General features: G+C 42.6%; 1 non-coding gene across 1 annotated transcript; it reads left to right on the forward strand.

Annotated features, from left to right (window-relative positions):
• Positions 1–20,148: 20,148 nt before the first annotated feature.
• Positions 20,149–20,223, forward strand: Trnar-gcg (transfer RNA arginine (anticodon GCG)). The gene has a single exon. It is a non-coding gene; the product is annotated as a tRNA-Arg (tRNA).
• Positions 20,224–23,304: the final 3,081 nt, after the last annotated feature.

The following is a 23,304-nucleotide window of genomic DNA, read 5'->3' on the forward strand; positions in this document are numbered from 1 at the left end:
TACTTTACCCGGCTGCCCGTTGCATAGGCAAACCGGCATAGCTAACAGACAACATCCCGACGGCGAAACGTATTAAAACCAAGATCACTGCCTTAGTTCGGGATTCGCTAAACGGCAAGCGAGTACTTTCGCGAAGAAAGTAAGCGTGGTAGGCAGAAAGTCATCACCAATTTTAGAGACGAACATGGCAACGACTCTTCTGAGGAACAGGAGATAAAAAGAAACTACCTTGTCCAATACTGTACCTACCTCTACTCAGAATCGACAATAAACTGGACAGCTAAAGATGATTTTCTACACAATATCTTCGCTACAGTCGCTCAGGATAACAATTCAGGAGTTTTTAGAGGGTTTTGCCGACGAAGAAAAAAAAACTGACGATCACAGAGACCCCTGTCAAATATCGGCAGTCTTGATGACTTGGCGGTTGAATTTAATGCAAAATCCTGATGTATGATAGGTGAAGAACTCACTCATATGTACAATGAACTGTTGTCAAGTACTTCTTTCCTAGTTCCCTTTACCGAAGCCAAGGTTGTACTGCGTCTCAGCCGGCCGGTGTGGCCGTGCGGTTCTAGGCGCTTCAGTCTGGAACCGCGTGACCGCTACGGTCGCAGGTTCGAATCCTGCCTCGGGCATGGATGTGTGTGGTGTCCTTAGGTTAGTTAGGTTTAAGTAGTTCTAAGTTCTAGGGGACTGATGACCACAGATGTTAAGTCCCATAGCGCTCAGAGCCATTTGGACCATTTTACTGCGTCTCAAAAAGCCGCGAAGGACAATGCTGCAGGAACTTGCCTTTTCCAACGCCGACTTTAAAATCCTAAAGCCTATCATTACCAATAGAATGAAGGCTATCCTCAAGAAAGTAAGTGCAGCGTATCAAGCCCGTGTAGTTCCGTCAATGACGAAACTTTTTGAGATTATAGAGACATCGTGCGTTTAAACTGGATATGCGAAATTCGACCTGCGTTTCTGTATCTGGGCCGCAATAATGAAGAGTTTCTTCTGGGTACAAGACGACAAATGGGTTTTGATGAAAAATTCACGCAACTGAAACAAAACTGCATAGGTAGCAAGCAATCTAAGATTAAAATCAATGGGCAGTTAACGACTCCTGTATTAAACAGTCAGTGCTGTAAGGGGACCTCTGTCCACGACACTATATGCGACTGATGTTGAACCGCTACTGTCAAAGTTATATACGACATTATAAGGGGGTGAACATATTCAACACAAAAACAGTGTGCCACACTTATGCTGACGTCGTTAGTGTCAGCGTTGATAACAAGACGGAGACTGATGACGTACGACGAATCATCATGAATCACAGAGACTCACTAAAATCCACAATACTGCCTTTAGGGCCTTTTGCCGTGTATATGGAAACCTCGTGGCTAGAAAAAGCGGACGTGATGACGAGGGTATGATAATTACGCGAAACCACGTGAAACATTTACCCTAAATTGAAATAAGTAGCTCGATACTGTACGAGTTACGATGGGAGATCATAATGTAAGGTCCTTGGACTGCACAGAGTATTGCTCGTCAGTGTTTTGTCATCAGCAAAAACTACCTTGTTACTGTGTTGCTACCAAGACACTCGTACTTTATACCGTACACTTACAAAAGTCCACACCAGAAACACCCCAATAAAACCTGGGTTAAGATACGGCAAAATATCAGCCATCCAAATTCGCAATGTAAAGTAACTTCTCTTTGCTACAACGTGTTATTGAGAAGGCCATAGCTGGTGACAAAGTATACAAAGTATACCTGAGGCCTACTCTATATTGCGATTACTGTTAACTGGCGAAGGTTTAGACCAAGCCCTCACCTACAGCAACAAGAGTCTGATCCGGGCCGGCCACTGTGGCCGAGTGGTTCTAGGCGCTTCAGTCTGGAACCGCGCTGCTTCTACGGTAGCAGATTCGAGTACACTAAACCAGGATACAGCTTCTTAAATGCGTATTTTTTTTTATTTCACCCTTGCAAGTAATTAATATTTTTTGATTTCACGAATTGCCTCTCACCTAGCTGCTGCTTGAATTTGGATTAAAAATCATCAGCTGTGGCGGCCGAAGACTTCCATCCTAAGAAGTGGCCCTCGTTCTGTCTCGTCAAAGTAGGCGGAGGAGCGGACAGAGCTTCAAAACACTCATTTGCCCTTGGAAACTGTCTCCAAAAGGCAGAGGGGCAGCATGAGGCTCCAAAAGGCAATGAAAACCACTGCATGCACACAGGACATGTTTTCTGTGTCTCTCCACTGGCAAAGGACCCCCAGTTCGAATCTCTGGGCTAGGACGGCCAAGGGGGAGGTGACCATGAGAGAAAGACTGAGTAAACAACGGAAGGGTAACGTCCTACGGATCGGGGCGTTGAATACGAGAAGTTCAAGGTGGTAGGGAAGCTAGAAAATCTGAAAAGGGAAATACGAACTCTCACTCAAGATGTAGTGGAGATTAGTGGAGGTAAGTCGAAATAAGACAAGGATTTCAGGTCCGATGAGTGCAGGGTAATATCAACAGCAGCAGAAAATGGTATAACAGGTGTAGGATTAGTTACTAGTAAGAAGCTAGGACAGAGGGTTGTTGCTATGAACATTTCAGCGACAGGGTTGTTCTCACCAAAACTAACAGCAAGAAAACGCCGATAACAATAGTTCAGGTATATTTGCCAACGTCGAAAGTTGAAGATGAGGAGACAGAGGAAGTGTGTGAGGGTATTGAACGGGTAACCCAGTACGTAAATGCAGACGGAAATGTAGAAGTCTTGTAGGTTTGGAATGCGGTTTAGGGGAAGGAGTAGGAGAAAGGGTTACGGAAGAATACGGTGTTCAACAATCACAAGAGAAGGAGGCTTACTTGGAGAAGGCCAGGAGATTTGGGAAGATTCCAGTTAGATTACATCATTGTCAGGCTGAGATTCCGAAGTCAGACATTGGATTGTACGGCGTACACATGAGCAGATACAGACCCATCGCAATTTACTACTGATAAAGAGTAGGATGAAGTTTAAGAGATACAAGTCAAGAAGAATCAGTGCGGCAAGAAGTGAGAAACCGAAGTACTAAGGAGTGAAGAGATACGCCTGAAGTTCTCTGAGGCTGTAGATACTGCTATAATAAATAGCTCAGCAGGCACTGCAGTTGAAGAGGAATGGACAACTCTAAAAAGAGCAATCAGAGAAGTTGGAAAGACAAACATAGGTACCAGAAAGGCAGTTGTGAAGGAACCACGGGTAACAGAAGTTCAACTGATCCATGAAAGAAGGAAGTACAAAAATGCTCGGCGAAATTCGGGAATGCAGAAATAAAGTCACTTAGGAATGAAATAAATACGAATTGAGCGAAGCTAAAGGGCAACGGACATATGAAAACTGTGAAGGAAGCGATCAAGAACTGACTGTCGGACGGACAGACTCAGCGTATAGAAAAATCAAAGTTTGGTGAAATTAAAAGTAATGGCTCTAACATCAATAGTGCATTGGGAATTTCACTTTTAAATGCAGAGAAGAAAGCGGATAAGTGAAAAAGGTAGGTTCTGGACCTCAATGAGGGGGAGAACTTGTCTGATGGTGTGATAGAAGAAGAAACAGGAGTTAACAGGGAAGAGACGAGACATCCAGCATTAGAATCAGAATTAAAAAGAATGTTGTACGACTAAAGAGAAAGTAAGGCAGAAGGGATAGGTAACATTGTGTTAAGTGACTGTTCACGTTGGTGCATAGAAAGTATGAGTCTGGCGATGCAGCATCTTGTGTTCAGAAAAACATCATCCACACAATTCCAAAGATGGCAAGAGCTGACAAGTGCGAGTATTATAGCACAGTCAGCTTAACGACTCATGTATCCAAGTTTCTAACAAGAATAATATAAAGGAGAATGGAAAAAAAAACCTGAGAATCTGTTAAATGAGAATCAGTTTTGCTTTAGGAAAGGTAAAGGCACGGAAGAGAGGATGTTGACTTCGTGGTTGATAATGGAGGTATGAAAGAAAAAAAATCAAGACACATTCATAGGGCTTGTAAACCTGGATAAAGCACTCGACAACGTAAAAAGTGAAAGATCTTCGAAATCCCGAGGTAAGGGTAAGCTATAGTCAATATACAATATGTAGAAGAATCAAGAGGGAACAATAAGACTGCAGACTAAGAAAGAACTGCTCGTTTTAAAAGGGGAGTAAGGCAGGGATGTAGTCGTTTTCCCCTAATGTTCTGTCTACACATCGAAGAAGGAATGACAGAATTAAAAGAAAGGTTCAAGAGTTGAAGCAAAATTCGGGTTAAAGGATATCAGTGATAACATTCGCTGGTGGTTTTGACTATCCTGAATGAAAGTGAAGACGAATTACAGGATCTGTTGAACGGAATGGCGTGTCTAATAAGTACAGAATATAGTTAGAGAGTTGACTGAAGAAAGACGAAAGTAATGAGAAGTAGCAGAAATGAGAACAGAGAGGAACTTAACATCACGATTGATGATCACGAAGTAGATGAAGTTAAGGAATTCTGCTACGTAGGCAGCAAAATAACCAATGATTCACGGAGCAAGAAGGACATATAAAGCAGCCTAGCACTGGCAAAGAGGGGCATTCCTCACGAAGAAAAGTCTACTAGTACGAAACATAGGCCTCAATTCGAGGAAGAATTTTCTGAGAATGTACGTTCTGAGCACAACATTATATGTTAGTGGAACATGGACTGTGAGAAAACCGGAAAAGTATTGAAGCATATGAGATATGGTGCTGCAGAAAAATGTTGAAAATTAGGTGGACTGAGAAGGTTAGGAATTAGGGTGTTCTCATGATAGTCAGCGTGGAGAGGAATATATGGAAATCACTGACAAGAAAAAGGACATGATGGTAGGACATCTGTTCAGACATCATGGTACTAGTAAGAGCAGTAGAGGGTGAAAACTTCAGAGGATAACAGAGATTGGTATACATCCAGGAAATAATTGAGGACGTAACCAATCAGCCAGAACATTATGATCACCGACCTGATATCGACATGAACGTGTCCAGGCGATTCCAATGTCACCTGGCAAGTAGTGAGTGCTTGTCAGACACACTCACGGTGCATCTACTATCAGTGAGTGTGCTGTCCGTGTGTGGAATGGAGAAGGTGAGTTTGACTGAGGGCACGTTGTGATGGCCCAGAGGCTGGGCACGAGCATTTCGGAAATTGTACAACTTTTCGGTATTCGAGAACTGCTATGGTCAGTGTCTTCAACACGCGGTGAAACCATGGTGATACCACGTCCAGACCTCGCGGGTTGGGCGGCTACACCTTAATACAGATGTAGGACGTCATAGGCTGAGCAGACTGGTAAAACAGGACAGACGATTAGATTAGATTAGATTAGATTAATACTTGTTCCATAGATCATGAATACGACACTTCGTAATGATGTGGAACGTGTCAGGTTAATAAAAAATGTCTGTACAAGATATTACATTACACAAAATATTGCATGACACTAATGTTTAAGTTTTTTTTGTTTTTTTTTCCCCTTAATTTATGTCTAAAAATTCAGCCAATGAGTAGAAGGAGTTGTCATCTAGAAATTCTTTTAATTTATTTTTAAATGTTTGTTGGCTATCTGTCAGGCTTTTGATGCTGTTTGGTAGGTGACCAAAGACTTTCGTGACAGCATAATTTACCCCTTTCTGTGCCAAAGTCAGATTTAACCCCGAATAGTGAAGATCATCCTTTCTCCTGGTGTTATAGCTATGCACACTGCTATTACTTTTGAATTGGGTTGGATTATTAACAACAAATTTCACAAGTGAATATATATACTGTGAGGTTACTGTGAGGATCCCTAGATCCTTTAATAGATGTCTGCAGGATGACCGTGGGTGGGCTCCAGCAATTATTATGATTACACGTTTTTGAGCAATGAATACTTTTCTACTCAACGATGAATTACCCCAGAATATGATGCCATACGAAAGCAGTGAATGAAAGTATGCGTAGTAAGCTAATTTACTGAGATTCGTATCACCAAAATTTGCAATAACCCTAATAGCAGACCATCAATGTGTTGCTTCCAGTTTAACCTCTCATCAATGGACACACCTAAAAATTTTGAAAATTCTACCTTAGCTACAGACTTCTGCTCAAAGTCTATATTTATTACTGGAGTTGTGCCATTTACTGTACGGAACTGTATATACTGTGTTTTATCAAAATTTAAAGAGAGTCCGTTTGCTGAGAACCACTTAATAATTTTGTGAAAAACATCATTTACAATTACATCACTTAGATCTTGGTTTTTGGATGTTATTACTATACTTGAATCATCAACAAAAAGAATTAACTTTGCATCTTCATCAATGTGGAATGGTAAGTCATTAATGTATATCAAGAACAGTAAAGGACCTAAGATCGAACCCTGTGGGACCCCGTACTTGATAGCCCCCCAGTTTGAGAAATCAGCTTTTATTTTAACATTACATGAACCACTTATTTCAACTTTCTGCATTCTTCGAGTTAAGTACGAATTAAACCATTTGTGCACTGCCCCCCTCAAACCATAATGATTTAGCTTATCTAAAAGAATTCCATGATTTACACAATCAAAGGCTTACATCAGACTTTAATGCTGAACGGAGTACAAGCGTGCCTGAACACACAGTGCACCAAACACTCCCAACGATGGGACTCCGCAGCCGAAGACCCGTGCATGTGCCAATGTTAACACCACATCATCAGCAACTACGACCAAAATGTGCAAGTGACCATCGGCACCAGCCCGTTGGCTCAGTGGCAGAGCGTTAAATGGTCTGATGAATGCCGATCTCATCATCATGCCGATGGAAGGGCGCGAATCCGTCGTCTTCCAGAGGAACAGGTGCATAGACCTGCACTGTGGGACGGCGACAAGCTGGCGCCGACTCAGTTATGTTCTGGGAAACATTCATGTAGTTATCCATGGGCCAGATGGAGCTCTTGCAAGACACTGTGATGGCCGAGGAGTAGCGTACACTGCTTGCAGACCACGTACACCCCTTCACGCCGATGACGTTTCCCGACGGCAGTGTCATTTTTCATCAAGATAATGCGCTATGTCACAAGGCCAGGGGTGTGATGCAGTGGCTCGAGGACCACAATGGCGAGTCCTGTTGATGTGTTGGCCGCCCAGCTCGGCAGATCTGAGCCAGATAGAACACATCTGGTGGGGGATGCAACTGAACGTAGCGTCAGAGCTCACCGCCCCCCTCCCCGGTATTTACGGGAAGTAGGTGACTTGTGTGTGCATATGTGATGGCAGTTCCCTCCCTCATTGCTTCCATGCTACGGCACGTCGCCGCTGTTATTAATACCAAAGGTGGACATACCGGCTTTTAGGTATGTAGTCATAATGTTGTGGCTGATCGTTGCAGATTGCAAGTGCTACTCTGAGATTAAAAGGTTGGCACAGGAGATGACTTTGTGAAGGACCACATAAAATTAGTCAGAAGACGGATTATCAAAAAAATATAGAAGCACGATGCACAGAACGGCAATTTCATAAAGGAAATTAACACAAAACGTTTCGGTGTTGCATGATAATGAGAAACGCGATGAAGCGATGTACTTTAGAACATGAACTTGTCTATTTCCCTTGTTGCTGACAAGGTGTCAGGTGAATACTTCAAAAAATGGTCTAAGGGTTTTTACTTTCGATTTATACTCGTGCTTGCAGCTCATGCCTTTGTCCTTATATTTATTTCTCTTTTCTGTCGTCGATGTGAGTACAAACTAAAAATATCCTCAGTGACATAGGTAATAACTGCTAATTTCTCTAGATCAAGATCACAGGGGGGAGAGCTGTAGCTTCAGCTTATTAGTGCAGGTGAATAGCTCTAAGAGAGCTACAGACTAGAGAGATTGCGCCCAGAGGCTTAGACATAAAACGCTGGCACGACAGGCGGCGTTTTACGCGCAGTGCTTGCTGTGGATAGAGCTGCATAAAACTCTGTAATCCGCGCCGGAACCGACGTTGCGCTACGCTAGACTGCACATCTGCCAGCAGAGCCCCCAGAGTTTACGAGAAGGGTGCGCGGCTGCTCCTGCAAGTCGGGTGCGCCGCCGTGATTCTTGTTTATGCCTCACGCGCCTGCGTCCGGCACTCTGGCCTCCCTTTGTTAAGGCTTCTTTATATGTGCAAAACCCAACAGCAGCTGCTGACAGGAGATGTCTCTTGTTGAGCACTTTGCCTTTATATGGTGTCGTTTCTGCAGATAAAGGCTCTCGAAACGGCAAAACCGTACACGAAAAACGAAACTATCTTGGTAACCTTAGAAATCGTATACGGCCAACTTTGGCTAGTCACCCAATACCCTTATTGATGTACCATAGATCTGCTGTTATTGTTGGAGTCTCCAGTACAAGTTTGATGCAGCTGTCCATGTTAGCACACTTTGTGCAAGTCCCTACTTCTCTGAAAAACTGATGCACTATACAACCATTTGAAGCTGCTTATTCTATTCAAGCCCCATTCCACTTCAACAGTTTTAACCCCAACCTTTCACTTCATTACCAGACTGACGATTCCTTGATACCTGAGGTTATTTCTTACCAACCTATCCCCTGTATTAGACATTTTGTCATAGACTTCTTTCCTCCTCAATTCGACTACGTAAATCGTTATTAGTTATCCGATCTACCTGCCTCATGTTCAGAATTCTTCTGTAGAACAATATTTCCCAAGATTCCATTTTCCTCCCGCCCGAACTGTTAATCCTCTGTGTTTCACTTCCGTACAAGGCCGCAGTCCAGAAAAATTAGTTCGGAGAAGACTTTCTAACATTTCAATTTATGTACACTAAGGTGGAAAGTTACGCGATAGCGATATGCAAATATGCAGATAACGGTAGTGTCCCCTACCCAATATATAAAAGGACATAGTGCACTGGCGCAGCTGTATTTTGTACTCAGATGATTCGTGTGAAAAGGTTTCCGAAGTGATTATGGCCGTAAAACGGGAATTAACAGTCTCTGAACAAGGAATGGTAGTTGGAGTTAGACGCATGGGCCATTATGTTTCGGAAATATTTAGGAAATTCAATATTCCGAGATCCACAGAGTCAAAAGTGTTGCCAGAATACAAAATTTCGGGCATTTCCTCTCACCACGAACAACGTTGTGTCAGACTGCCATCAACTAACGAGCGTAAGCAGCTGCTTCTCCGTAGAGTTGTCGGTGCTAAAGGACAAGCAACACTGCTTGGAATAATCGCAGAAAACAATTTGAGACGTACGACGCAAGTATCCGTTAGGACAGTGTCGCGAGATCTGGCATTAATGGGCAGCGGCAGCAGACAGCCGACACGAGTGCCTTCCCTAACAACACGACACCGCCTGCAGCGCCTCTCCTCGGCTCGTTACCCTAGACCTCTCGAAAATCGTGGCCTGCTCAGATGAGTCTCGATTCCAGTTGGTAAGAGCTAATGGTAGGTTCCGAGAGAGGTGCAGGCCCCTCGAAGCCATCTGTACAAGTTGCCAATAAGGCACTGTTACGCTAGTGGTGGCCTCATAATGGTTTGGGCTGTGTTTATATCAAATGGACTGGATTCTCTGGTCAAACTGAACCGATCATTGACTGGAAATGGTTATGTTTGGCTACTTGGAGACCATTTGCAGCCAATATCGTATCCGTGGCATTCTCTTCCCTATTTCGTGATAGTAAAAAACGAGCAGCCCTTCTTCGAACTTTCTCGATTACCTCCAGTTAGTCCTATGTGATATGGAATCGGAATAAGATAGAAAACGGTGGTACAGACAGCTTCTTTACTAGATCTGTAGCATTTTCTAAGTGTTTCGTCAATAAATCTCAGTCTTTGGTTCGCTTTCCCGACGATGTTATTAAAGTTATTCGTGATACTAATCTCTCATGATTTAGCCGAATTTACAGTGTTTAGATTTGTGGTACTTATCGACCAACTGAAATTTGGCAGATTCCTTCTGGTACTCATGTGAATGGGTTCAAACTTCTCACTATTTAGAGTCAACTGATACTCTTCGCACCATACAAACATCTTGTAGAAATGAATTAGTGGTTGGTTTTGATCATCTGATGCCTTTACAAGATCACAGTATCATCTGCAAACAATCTAAGAGGGCTGTTCGGATTGTCTAGTACATTGTTTATGCAGATCAGCAACAGCAGAGGGCATGTAACACTTCACAACAATGACCTTGGCCCCACTAGCCTCGTCCATGTTTTTACTGAATCCATCTCCACTATCAGCTTCTCTTTAAACAGACGGTCAGCCATTGTGGCCAAACGGTTCTAGGTGCTTAAGTCTGGAACCGCGCGACCGCTACAGTCGCAGGTTCGAATCCTGTCTCGGGCATGGATGTGTGTGATGTCCTTAGGTGAGTTAGGTTTAAGTAGTTCTAAGTTCTAGGCGACTGATGACCTCCGATATTAAGTCCCATAGTGCTCAGAGCCATTAAACAGACAGCCCCAATACACCACCACCACAAGGTCGAACCTTCTAAACCCTATCCTCAGTCTTACTACCACTGTCAAAAGTGTCTCTGTTATAATGATGACCTAATTGCTTATTGTAAAACCAACCCATTTGTCTACACTGCAAAGCCACCCTTTTTTTTTAAAAATAGTACCCTAACCTTACTTCCCCTCGTACCTGCAAAGCCTGTTGACTCCCGCCTCACCTATCCCACGAAATGCTAACTTAAGCCTTAACCTGCCCAACCTAAATTCACTATTCTGGTATGTCCCATTGATACTCCATTTATCCCAACAATTCTCTTTGCCTAGCTCCCACTTCTGAAGACATCATCAAATATGTGACTGTCACCCTCCAAATCATCCACTCACCCCAAAGTCCACATGCCCTTCAACAAATCTCCCTTGCTGCCACTCTGTCTTGCATCTCAACACCCAAACCGTCTACTTCTACAACCAGGTCCACTTCATCTTCACTTGCCTTGTCACTCTGGCCTAAAGTCCCTCTAGTCCTCACCCACACAAACCACTCTTGTCCCTTGCAATGGGCCAACAGACCTACAACATCCTGTACCACAGCATGAACTCACTACCCGCCAAAAAGCATCTTTTCATATGAGTACATACCCCGTCCCATCACAGTGTCCATATCTTTGTCTTTAATGAAACGTTCCTCCAACCACATCACACTACCTGAACCTCTCCCTATATCCTCTGAACAGAGACAGAGTTGCAATTGGCCTGCACAAGAACATTCCTGTTTGGTGGCAGCTGTTACTCGATACTCCTACTGCACCCCCTACTGATACATCCTTCCTCACAACCCTACTGTCTGTGCCACTCTCTACATCTGACGTTTTACTCAATACTCCCACCAAGCCCCTTTCCCATACCCTCTTCTTCAAGACCCTAACCACTGTCTGTGGCTCTCTCTTCACCTGACCCAATCACTCCATCACCTATAACTCCATCACTGACATTGACCATACTTTTTCCATCTACGTTATTGCCACTAACCTCAGCATCCATAACAGACACCTGTAGAATTCCAACGTTAGGGCCAGTTATAGACCGCTTGCAAATTAACAATGTCGCAATCCCACATCACATCCATCCGTAAAAGTGGCTACACCCCAGATGTCGCCTGAGCATCTCCCAAGCTCCTTAGATGCCTCACTCCAGAAGTAGTAAGTTCGATTGAAAGTGACCACATTTCTCCTCAATATCCCTACACACTACCTCATCCTCATGTACCCCGTCTCAACCTCTGTCCAAGAGCTGTCCAACACTACTCCTGTACCAACTGGAATGCATACTGGGAATACATGAAAACCCAGAATGAAAGCCAATACCTGACATTCCAGCAACCTTAAGATATCCCTCATACCACATTCTTCCTGCAGCAGACCTTCTCAGGCCCTATATCTAACAACATCCCTAGCAAGATTATATTTCACCATCATCCCCCCCCCCCTCCCCCATGACACAGAACTTAAAGTTTCTTCAAGAATCTCGTCACTTGTACCGTTTCTTCTTGTGGACACATGATCAGGATAAATTCACATGTCATCGGAAAATACAGAGAAACACCAGGAATTCATTAAATACAAAAAACTCTGGGACAGGTGCCACACTTGCACCAAACTCAATAATAGATGCTAATACTCAATAATACATGCTCTTTCTAATAATGGGAAGCACTCCACTGGCTCACTGGTAGTTATTTCATCCCACACTACCTGCTCATTCACAACAACCATCCCTTACCTGACAACCTCAGCATATTTCCAGAATGAGATTTTCACTCTGCAGCGGAGTGTGCGCTGATATGAAACTTCCTGGCAGATTAAAACTGTGTGCCCGACTGAGACTCGAACTCCGGACCTTTGCCTTTCGCGGGCAAGTGCTCTACCATCTGAGCTACCGAAGCACGACTCACGCCCCGTACTCACAGCTTTACTTCTGCCAGTACCTCGTCTCCTACCTTCCAAACTTTACAGAAGCTCTCCTGCGAACCTTGCAGAACTAGCACTCCTGAAAGAAAGGATATTGCGGAGACATGGCTTAGCCACAGCCTGGGGGATGTTTCCAGAATGAGATTTTCACTCTGCCCGCGAAAGGCAAAGGTCCGGAGTTCGAGTCTCGGTCGGGCACACAGTTTTAATCTGCCAGGAAGTTTCAACCTGAGCATAGCTGACCACTTTGCATCCTGTCTCTCTCTGACGTCTTCTCTCTTCCTGATGACCCTAATTTTGATTACTCCCTGCTCCCTGCCATCCATGAACACACAAATACCGCTGTCCCACGCTGGAAAACCTCCAAAATACCACTTTTCCTCAAACTGCAGAAACTCCCCACTGACACCTCTTCCTACCGTCCCTTATCCTTGCCTCAGTGTTTAGCAGAGTCCTCGTTTCCATCCTCTCCCAATGCCTCCATCAACACCTAAACCGACGCCAACTACTCCCCATCAAATAGCGTGGCTTCTGTCCCAATTTCTCCCCTGATGTCCAAGTCCTGCACCTCATCCATGTCCTATCCCACTATCTTACCTACCATACATGTGCTATTTTTGTCTCCCTGCACCTAAAAATGCCTATGTTTATACATGTCATTCTGGTCTCCTTTTCAAACTCTAGGCATATGCATTTCCAATTACCTATGTCCACCTTATTGTATCCATTCTATCTAGTCATCTATCCTTCGTCCCTATTAAGAGTGCCTATCTCCGTACCTTCCCCATCCCAGTGCAGGACTCATGTCGCCGAACGCATAATGGTGTGCCGCCCTGACCAGCAGGCGTGTAAAGTATTCGCTGCTATGGCGTAGGGCCACCTTCTCTTTCCTTTCCCTCATTTCCTCTGCACTGGTGATATGCCGAAACCTCCTTCGCCAGCCCACCTCCTTCACTATCCTGACATAACCTCCCTTGCTCTCTACCCCACATTCCAGAAAACTCAACGATGCTTACAAATCACTCACTTTATCTCTTGGTGTAACTAGTGGTCCTTCAAGGTCAATTCCTCCAAAACCCAGGAAATAATTATAGGATCAACCACGTGCTCCTTCTGGCTCTATGACATTTATCTTACCATGTACGATAGTCCTATATAGTTAACAAATACGTGAAAATACCTTGAGGGAACCATCGACTTGTACTAAGATGGAAACATCACGTACTAAACATCCAATAGAAAGCCCGCAGTAGACTAAAACTACCTTCATTCCGTAGTTTTCCTGTCTGACAGATCCCTACCTTGTCCTACCAATTACCCCAAACCTATGGTACATATGATCTCCACTCAAAATCCTTGTCTACCAATGCAGTCATTCAGATTTTAAGTAAGTGTAGTGGAGAGCTTATTTGTAGAAGTATTTCACTTTTCTGCAGTATATTTTTAAAAGTAGGTATTTTCGATTTTTAACTGTTAGCGTTTCGATTTTTAATTTAAAAATGAATACAGTATTATACTTTTCAATGTAGGTACCAACAAAATTTATACTGTATGAATGCAGAGCCTCGCGGCGATAAATAAATAAAATGTTCTCGGGTTTCCAACCGCATCAGTTGCTTAAAACTACACGAGCTTTCGGCCAAGTACTCCTTGGCCATTGTCAAGCGGTATGACTGCCAGTGGGCCGTTGCTGCACCCTTATACACGCTAGCTGCCGGCTGTGACGCCACTTGTGTCCGTGACATTGCCATAAACGAGCATGTTTTGAGTCGGCTTTCGATGTGCCCTCTTCAACCGATGGATCCCACGCAGCGCTGAGCTGCAAGCCACCGTCTCTATTCAGAGTGTTTGCGGTAATTTTTATTTCAATAGCTTCCTTTATTAAACTGTCCTAGAAGCCGTTAGTGCGAGCCACGACAGAGGTATCGTCAAATTTTGTGTGGTGATCGTTTTCTAATGCATGCTCAGCTAACGCAGATTTCTCTGGATAGCGTAGGCGATAATACCTCTCATGTTCTTTCCTGCATTGTTCCACAGTGCACACTGTTTGTCAGTCGTACTTATGGCCACACTCACAAGGTATTTCGTAGACCCCAGGTGTTCTGAGACCTACTGCGTCTTTTACTGGTCTCAGTAACTGACGGATTTTCGTTGGAGGCCTGAAGATTGATTTGATCTTGTGCCTGTGCACAGAAGAGCACAGTATTACAAACATTGATGCATCGTGCAAGAGTAATATCAGACGACGATAACCTGCCCCATGAAATAACGGCTACAGCGCCCATCAAGTGAAAGAAGTGATTTCTGGGAAAGATCAGGATAAGACCACCGACGAAGAGCAGGAAAAGAAACTTGCTTTGCTGCCATTCTGTGGCTCTGTGTCGGGCAGGATAAGCTGCCTGTTGAAAAGACACAAGATCAAATCAATCTTCGCGTTGGAAACCCGAGAACATTTTATTCAAAATTTACACCGTTTGTTGTTTCTAAAATCATGTTTAATGTTTCTCCTTTAATAACATTTGTTATCGTCATTGTTATGTTTTTAAAAGAAGCTCTTGGCCAAAGAGTTGAGTATTGTGCTACTGACAGCCCCTCACCCCCACGTGGGGTAAGGGGTGATGAAATAATAAAAGAAAAATAACTGGTGACTGTGCTGTGCACACACACGCAGGGCACACGACTCTTTGATGAGGCGAGAACGATGTATCCGCATCTGTTGCTACATGCAATTACTATGTTTGTGTAACGTTATATCCAATATAGTACTATGGTTTTTGAGGCTGTAACTGTCTTATTTCGTTATGGTGTGTTGTTACTTTCTTAGATGCACTCAAGAATTGGGCATGTCCAAAATGGGTAGTCCAGAATAAAGTAATATGTTATACAGCCCGGTGGAACAATGTCCTTCTTCAAATTTTCCTTTTTGGTTGCAAGTCGAGTAAGGAATAGTCTACTTAGGAGTATTGCTGGCTCAACAATCAGCACCCATTCACAAGACGTTACCTCTGGTTGTGTCAGGATCTTTGACGACGTTGCAACACCTCTCCTCTTTACCAGGTGTGCCCCAGTATACAGTTGTAGCAGACTAACCGAACACGTGAGGGTCGTCGTCGTAAACGTAGTGCATTAGGTAAACCTCACAGATTTTTCTATAGACCTCACTTTGCTTTTAGTAAAGAAGACCCTCTCGCTGTAGCAGATACTCGCGATACTCGGTGGTGGCTTCGTTTATAAAGTTGTGCTGTAAATGTGAAGATTTCACGAAAATATGAGACTACCTTTCTGCAAATAGTACTTAAAATTTGTTTCCTTGGATGACTTTTTTATTTCTTGCTGTGCCTCTAGACAGACCATGTTAACATTACACAGGAGGTAGGAGGATAGTTTCAAAAATTCACGGAAACGCTCGAGACAGAATCTCTCTTGTGGGAACAGGCGGAGTCGGGTATGGAAATGGAAGAGGATGCAGATGAAGATGAAATGGGAGATACGATACTGCGTGAAGAGTTTGACAGAACACTGAAAGACCTGAGTCGAAACAAGGCCCCCGGAGTAGACAACATTCCATTGGAACTACTGACGGCCTTGGGAGAGCCAGTCCTGACAAAACTCTATCATCTGGTGAGCAAGATGTATGGAACACGCGAAATACCCTCAGACTTCAAGAAGAATATAATAATTCCAATCCCAAAGAAATCAGGTGTTGACAGATGTGAAAATTACCGAACTATCAGTTTAATAAGTCACAGCTGCAAAATACTAACACGAATTCTTTGCAGACGAATGGAAAAACTAGTAGAAGCCAACCTCGGGGAAGATCAGTTTGGATTCCGTAGAAACACTGGAACACGTGAGGCAATACTGACCTTACGACTTATCTTAGAAGAAAGATTAAGGAAAGGCAAACCTACGTTTCTAGCATTTGTAGACTTAGAGAAAGCTTTTGACAATGTTGACTGGAATACTCTCTTTCAAATTCTGAAGGTGGCAGGGGTAAAATACAGGGAGCGAAAGGCTATTTACAATTTGTACAGAAACCAGATGGCAGTTATAAGAGTCGAGGGACATGAAAGGGAAGCAGTGGTTGGGAAGGGAGTAAGACAGGGTTGTAGCCTCTCCCCGATGTTGTTCAATCTGTATATTGAGCAAGCAGTAAAGGAAACAAAAGAAAAATTCGGAGTAGGTATTAAAATCCATGGAGAAGAAATAAAAACTTTGAGGTTCGCCGATGACATTGTAATTCTGTCAGAGACAGCAAAGGATTCGGAAGAGCAGTTGAATGGAATGGACAGTGTCTTGAAAGGAGGATATAAGATGAATATCAACAAAAGCAAAACGAGGATAATGGAATGTAGTCGAATTAAGTCGGGTGATGCTGAGGGAATTAGATTAGGAAATGAGACACTTAAAGTAGTAAAGGAGTTTTGCTACTTGGGGAACAAAATAACTGATGATGGTGGAAGTAGAGAGGATATAAAATGTAGACTGGCAATGGCAAGGAAAGCGTTTCTGAAGAAGAGAAATTTGTTAACATCGAGTATAGATGTAAGTGTCAGGAAGTCATTTCTGAAAGTATTTGTATGGAGTGTAGCCATGTATGCAAGTGAAACATGGACGATAAATAGTTTGGACAAGAAGAGAATAGAAGCTTTCGAAATGTGGTGCTACAGAAGAATGTTGAAGATTAGATGGGTAGATCACATAACTAATGAGGAAGTATTGAATAGGATTGGGGAGAAGAGACGTTTGTGCCACAACTTGACTAGAAGACGGGATCGGTTGATAGGACATGTTCTGAGGCATCAAGGGATCACCAATTTAGTATTGGAGGGCAGCGTGGAGGGTAAAAATCGTAGAGGGAGACCAAGAGATGAATACACTAAGCAGATTCAGAAGGATGTAGGTTGCAGTAGGTACTGGGAGATGAAGAAGCTTGCACAGGATAGAGTAGCATGGAGAGCTGCATCAAACCAGTCTCAGGACTGAAGACCACAACAACAACAACAATTATATCAATATGAAGTTTAGTGGACGACATTGTTCCCCTAGCCTGTAGCAAGAATCCGACTTCCCTTGCAGTTCGACTCGTCAACGAACCAAGACACCACAATAGAGTTGAAACAAGAATAGCAATCGGCTAAAAATATGTTGCTGTTATTGTCTTCAGTCCACAAACTGATTTCATGTACCTCGTAGAACTAGTCCATCCTGCCCATGTCTCTTCCTCTTCTAATAACGATTGAAGCCTACATTCACTATAGCCTGCATACTGTGGACCAGCTTCGGTCTCCCCCTATAACTTTTTCTCCTCACACTTCCTTCCTTGACAACACTATTACTTGTTGCCTCAAAGTGTCTTATCAACCGCTCACTTTTTTTACTCAAGTTGCGCCGCAAATTTCCTTACTCCCTGATTCAGTACCTCTTCTTAGTTATCCAGAACCCATCTAATCTTCAGCAGCCTTTCCAAAATCTTCTCTTCTTGTCTGAGGTATTTATCGTCCACATTTCATTTCCAAACAAGGCTACATACCCTCACAAACACATCCTAATACTCAGATTAATATTAAATGTTAAAGTGTATTTGTTAGAAAAGCCCTTCTTGCTGTTGACTGCCTGAGTTTTATATCTGCTCTACTTAAGACGTCGTCAGTTATCTTGCTTTCCAGATAACGGAATTCATCTTCTGCTTTCATTGGCGTATTCAGCATTATACTGCCGTTAGTATCATCTGAATTAAATCTACTACATTCCTTTCCACTTGTTTCGTTGTTGAGGACTTTCACCTTATAACTTCTTTTCCAATACACTATTCAATCTATTGAACTGTTAAAGTTCTTTGATGACTCTAAAATCAAGAAGAAGTGCGAAAACAGAAATTGATGGAACTCACCTACTCTCACACATTGAGACAATGTGTAGGCGGTACTGCGTTGTGAAAACTAAGATGTACAAGTAAATAGCGATAAAGCTACAATAATACCTTTTACTCGTAGCAGCCAAGATCCAAGAGACACTAAAGATCTCGTAGATCACAACTCTGTTGTTGCTACCAGAAAGATGAGTCAGAGTGTTTGTATCCATGCGCCATCCATTGTGGAGAATTTTCCTCATTGAGTTTAAATAGAATAACGACATTATGTTAAGAATTATTGAAGTTAACATTGAAAACCACAATAATTAGTTATATAATACAAAAATGTTTGAAAATTGTAAATATGATTGTCATTTATGTAGGGACTACTTTGTGTGTTGGGACTTCGGTACAAGCAGCAGACGTTACAGGGGTCAATGTACTTGTTGCTTCCGTTGGAGCGATGCTGTCTGCAGTCGTTATGATCGGAACAAAACGAAATAGGTCTCTGAACAGTGAAATTTCATCTAGGTGCATACATTTAAAAAAAAGTTATGATGTAACTCAGCAACAGGCACTGCTAACTGGCTAAGAACTGAACATTAAACCATTCCATAGACAGCCAAATAATGTGTGACGTTTTACGTGAACACTTCGTAGCCAACATTTTCGGAAACTTTTTTAAGCGAGAGAAGGAGAGGCAGCGAAGCTGCTTACAAAATATGGTTCTACAGAAGTGTTTTTATTATTTTACGTATTAAAGAGATGTTAAAAGAAACAGTCAAAAATAGAAGAAAGTAATGACTTCCGATCTCATGGAAAAGCATTGATTTAGAATTCGGTAGGGCACTGCCAACTTGCTAACATGCGAACGACATGAAACAAAAGATGTAAGATGTAAGTATGGGATGAATGGGTACAAACCGACGGTAGCGACCATAAATTAAGCGCAAGATCATAAACGAATAGCATATTTCTCAATTTGGAATGTCTATACCACGAAGTGATATTGTCACTAACAAGGAACGTAATAGTTTACACCTAGAGCTGATAATACATACATCTTTGTTTCGACACTTTCAGACCTCAGACCATCATTAGAATTTGGTAAGACTTTAAAAAAGGTTACGTGGAGATACAAAACCTACGGCGCTAATTAGCATAAAATACATGTCACCAGTACTAAATTACATTAAATAATCAATAACATACAGTACCAAACACTCAGTCTTCTGTATACGAGACTGTATATGCTAATTGATGGCATATGTTTTATATAGCCATGTAAGATGTTTTAAATGTCTTATGATAGCAAATGACAGTCTGGGGACAGAAGCTGGCCGTAAAAGGGAAGTATTTAACGTCAGTTTTTGAAGGCGAACTCCGACTTTTTCTTTAAGTATATACTACCAGCGGGGAAAACGTTTCAACCATTATCTGTATATTAAATGGCAGGTAAGATAACTATACTAGGCCATGAAACTTCCTGGCAGATTAAAACTCGAATTCGGGAACTTTGCCTTTTGCAGGCAAGTGCTCTACCAACTGAGCTACCCAAGCACGACTGACGACCCCTACTCACAGCTTCAATTCTGCCAGTACCTCGTCTCCGACCTTCCATATTTCACAGAAGCCCTTCGGCGAACCTGTAGAACTAGTACTGCTGGGAGAAAGGATATTGCAGAGACGTGACTTAGCCACAGCCTGGGGGATGCTTCCAGAATGAGATTTTCATTCTGCAGTGGAGCGTGCGCTGACATGAAACTTCCTTCCAGGAGTGCTAGTTCTGCTAGGTTCGCAGAACAGCTTCTTACGCTAGGTCTGGATGGTAGGAGACGAGGAACTGGCAGAAGTAAAGCTGTGAGGAGGTGTCCTGAGTCGTGCTTGGGTAGTTCAGTTGGTAGAACACTTGCCTGCGAAACGCAAAGGTCCCGAGTTCGAGTCTCGGTCCGGCATATAGTTTTAATCAGCCAGGAAGTTTCATATCAATGCACACTCCGTTGCAGAGTGAAAATCTCATTCTGGAAACATCCCTTAAGCTGTGGCTAAGCAATGTCTTCGCAAAATCCTTTCTTCCAGGAGTGCTTGTTCTGAAAGGTTCGCAGAAGAGCTTCTGTGAAGTTTGCAAGGTAGGAGACGAGAATGGAAGCTGTGAGGACGGATCATCAGTCGTGCTTGGGTAGCTCGGATGGTAGAGCACTTGCCCGCTAAAGGCAAGGGTCCCGAGTTCGAGTCTCGGTCCAGCACACAGTTTTAATCTGCCAGGGTGTTTCATATCAGCGCACACTCCGCTGCAGAGTGAAATCTCATTCTGTATACTAGGTTATAGACAAAGCAATAAAACATTTTGCGGAATGACGTTCCATTATGAGGGAGCTTAAATAAGTGATTAAACGATTTTTGCTTTCGCAGTGATACAAAAGGCACCAAGATAAGTGAAATATTAAATCTGGACAACAAATGCCCTTTAATGGTATCATTGACTGGAAAAGAGACATATGTATCATGTCCGTGTTTTATTAATAGATCAAAGAGCCAAAGCGATGAAGGGCCTTAATTTACAGGTCATTCGTTATTGTCTATCAATTTATTTCACTTTCCTTGCTGACATAGATTGCGAAACAATTTCGTTGACGTGGTAATAAAACTGACAGTGAAATATTTTGGGGATAACAGATGGAGTCAAATCACTCTCTCTGGCGTTGCCTTTCTTACCGGTTATATGTTATTGTCCTCAGTGTTCTCTGCACACTACTGTCATTTTCATTAAATTGCAATCACGTGAGTGTTTGTTGAACGTAATGCTGTTTGCCTGGCCTACAACCCAAAGTGGTCTCAGATAGCATATTTATTTTTAGACTTTTAAAAACTGTTCTTTCTCTCATCGCTAAAGCAGTGAGTACCCTACTTCCACATTTCCCATTACCGACAGTGGTATCATACGTCAGTAACTGTGAAATACAGAATTACAGGATTGTTGTTGTTGTTGTTGTGGTCTTCAGTCCAGAGACTGGTTTGATGCAGCTCTTCATGCTATTCTGTTCTGTGCAAGCTTCTTCATCTCCCAGTACCTACTGTAACCTACATCCTTCTGCATCTGTTTAGTGTATTTATCTCTTGGTCTCCCTCTACGATTTTTACCCTCCACGCTGCCCTCCAATACTAAATTGGTGATCTCTTGATGTCTCAGAATATGTCCTACCAACCGATCGCTTCTCCTAGTCAAGTCGTGTCACAAATGTCTCTTCTCCCAATTCTCTTCAATACCTCCTCATTAGTTATGTGATCTACCCATCTAATCTTCAGCATTCTTCTGTAGCACCACATTTCGAAAGCTTCTATTCTCTTCTTGTCTAAACTATTTATCGTCCATGTATCACTTGCATACATGGCTACACTCCATACAAATACTTTCAGAAACGACTTCCTGACACTTAAATCTATACTCGATGTTAACAAATTTCTCTTCTTCAGAAACGCTTTCCTTGCCATTTCCAGTCTACATTTTGTATCGTCTCTACTTCGACCATCATCAGTTATTTTGTTCCCCAAGTAGCAAAACTCCTTTACTACGTTAAGCGTCACATTTCATAATCTAATTCCCTCAGCATCAACCGATTTAATTCTACTACATTCCATTATTCTCGTTTTGCTTTTGCTGATGTTCACCTTACATCCTCCTTTCAAGACACTGTCCATTCCGTTCAGCTGCACTTCCAGTCCTTTGCTGTCTCTGACAGAATTACAATGTCATCGACGAATCTCAAAATTTTTATTTCTTCTCCACGGATTTTAATTTCTACTCCGAATTTTATTTTTCCTTTATTGCTTGCTCAATATACAGATTGAATAACATTCGGGATAGGCTACAACCCTGTCTCACTCCCTTCCTAACCACTGCATCCATTTCATGCCCCTCGACTCTTATAACTGCGATGTGGTTTCTGTACAAATTGTAAATAGCCTTTCGCTCCCTGTGTTTTACCCCTGCCACCTTCAGCATTTGAATGAGAGTATTCTAGTCGACATTGTCAAAAGCTTTATCTAAGTCTAAGAATGCTTGAAACTTAGGTTTGTCTTTCCTTAATCTATTTTCTAAGATAAGTCGTAGGGTCAGTATTGCCTCACGTGTTCCAACATTTCTACGAAATTAGTGTTTCGATAAATATTTTACAGATTTTGTGTGTTCCGTTGTCCATAAGTGATATGAACCACAGCGAACATGTAAGCAGAGGTTGCATGCGAAGTGAATCAGACTTCCTGTTATGTCATATGTATTCATTTTAGTGACAACAGTCACCTTGTAGCAACGTTTACGACCAACGTAGCAACCAAATATAAAGTGGATTTTTCAACGGTGTATACGAGAGAATGAGCGTAAATGTTACGTTACGATACACTTTTAATTTACACAGTTATGGAAAAGGGACTTGTATTACGGTTTACTTTTAAAGTGTTTCAGAAAAAGAAAATGCCCAGTTTATTCCTCAGTAATAACGTCTTCTCCACTTGAAGTAGAAGTGTTTACAATACGCACATGGTGGTTGGCGGGACGCGTAGAGTTGTTTAATAGTCGTAGCCCTATTGGAGGTGGTAAGCCCCCGCCTTTTTCGGGGTAGAAAAATAAATTGTTGTTATAATTATTTCTTTTGTTCAGGACGAAATCGACCAAGCAATTATAATGCTTCTACAAAATATAAGGGGCGATCAGAAACGTTCCATTTCAGGGCGTTACTGCAACGTATGTGAAACCCAGAGCGACTTCGATGCCGGTAAACCCAGAGCTACTTCGATGCCGGTGTATAAACACCGACAAGGGGGCAAAGGGTTAATGTGGCTTTCATGTCTTTTTGACGTGCGTGCGGCAAATGTGGAAACGTGCACTCTGTCAACGTCATTACCAGATGCGTCCAAACAGAGCCAACGTGCTGCTGTTCTTTCCTTTGCTTCCGGAGGACAATAACCGTTACACATTTATCGGAGAATGAAGAATGGGTACGGGACAGCATGTCTGTCGAAGACCACTGTTGTGGAATG

The sequence above is a fragment of the Schistocerca serialis genome, chromosome 6 (assembly GCF_023864345.2).
Source record: "Schistocerca serialis cubense isolate TAMUIC-IGC-003099 chromosome 6, iqSchSeri2.2, whole genome shotgun sequence".
In the NCBI taxonomy this organism is placed as follows: domain Eukaryota; kingdom Metazoa; phylum Arthropoda; class Insecta; order Orthoptera; family Acrididae; genus Schistocerca; species Schistocerca serialis.